Raw genomic sequence first — 1733 nt, 5'->3', positions numbered from 1 at the left:
GGGTAAAATGAGGGCAGTATTTAACATGAACTCTTTCTAACCTGTGCTGTTCTGCTTCTGTAATTACAAGGCTTTCCGATCTCCTATTAAATAAAAACACTTGGTGACATAATTGTTCCATAACTCATTTAAAGTTAATGTCCTGCCATGCTTGCCAACAGCTAACTCTGCTACCCCAAGGAAAGTGCTGAATTTGTTTGTTTTGCCTTTATAAGACCCCTGCTCATTCATCTTGGGCCCACTGCAAAAAAAACCTTTTCTGACCAAGGTGGAAAACAGATGGCTACAAACATAGATATTTAGAAGGTAGTCTGATACCATGGGCATTTACCAAAACTAGAAGAGTGGGTCTTCCTTAGGGCCCATGACATTCATAGCTATGTGTTAAATCCCATTTCCAAAACCAGGCATGAATTCTCTTCTGTGATGAAGGAGGTCTCAAATTTAATCAGAATCCAGTTGTTTATCCCCATAAACTTCATATCAGTATTGCACCAGCAGTCATCTTGTGGGACTGGTTGGTGTTGCAGGGCTGGGCCATTGACGGCTTCTCTCTTAGCAGCCTGCAAAGTGTTTTCCAGCATTATGAATTTTTACCGGCAGCCGGGAGGTTTTCTGGTCAACTCCAGACTGTTTTTTTTGTGTCCTGAAACTATATGGTATGTTCACTAATAAGGTCTTGTAATATAGTAATGGTGGACAATCTATAAAAAATAATGCCAATATCTTTTGTAATTTTGTGAACCACTGGGTTTTCCCGTACAAGTATCTTGTAGGATATCCCATATTTGAAACTGAGATATTGATTTAATAACCCAAGCGTTGTCCACCCTTGTAGGATTCCTCAGTTCAACCTCTTTTAATAACCACCAGTTTTAAATTAGCTTACAAGTTACTGAGTTTCCAAAAGGCTTTCTCATACATTCTTACTTTTGGTTAACACACATTACACTTTTTCTCTTTCCTAAACTCTCACCCCCATCCTTGCTTGAAACTAACTTATTTCTTTTTTCAAATCAGTTATTGTATTTTTTATTTCATAATTTCTGTTTGGTTTATTTAGTTTCTACATCTTCACTGGCATCCATTGATTTCCTACATTTGTTCTCTGTGGTGTCCATTAACATCTTTATGACAAGTTTTAAAAATCCTTTGTCCAGGAAATGGAGCCAAGGTTCATTAGGTCAACCACCTGCTGTGTAAGCAGTAGGATCAAACTTGAGATTTCCAGCACCATTGTAAGGGCCTGGTAGATATGGGAGCCCATCTATAACCCCAGTGCTTCTGATATGGAAACACAAGTTCTGGAGCAAGCTAACTCATTAGACTAATGGACTCAATGATTTCTGGGTTCACTGAGAGATCCTGCCCCAGTAAGTGAAATAAAACCTGATAAACGATGGCACTAGATATCAAACTCTTCCCTCCACATTCACACACATGTGCCACAGTGTGCACAAACACACATACTATATACATACCCAGAAAAAAATCAAATTATGTCATAAGCATTTTATAAATCCATGGTTCTTTAGTTTAACAAGTATTCTTTTCCTTTTTGGGCTGTATAATGTCTTGCTGTTTCTTTGTATCAGCATAAGTTGGTCTTTCTCTGTAATTTGTGAATCTTGAAAACTAGTCACTTGTCTTAGTCTTTCATAGGCTCTTCATCTGAAGAAATTTTCATCAGATTGAATTTACTGTGTTTCTCAAACCTGTTTTTTTTTCTCTCT

This window comes from Alexandromys fortis, unplaced genomic scaffold (assembly GCF_014885135.2).
Source record: "Alexandromys fortis isolate MF-2015 unplaced genomic scaffold, M_Fortis_MF-2015_v1.1 scaffold_617, whole genome shotgun sequence".
Lineage (NCBI taxonomy): Eukaryota > Metazoa > Chordata > Mammalia > Rodentia > Cricetidae > Alexandromys > Alexandromys fortis.
Note: the sequence above shows the minus strand (reverse complement) of the source record.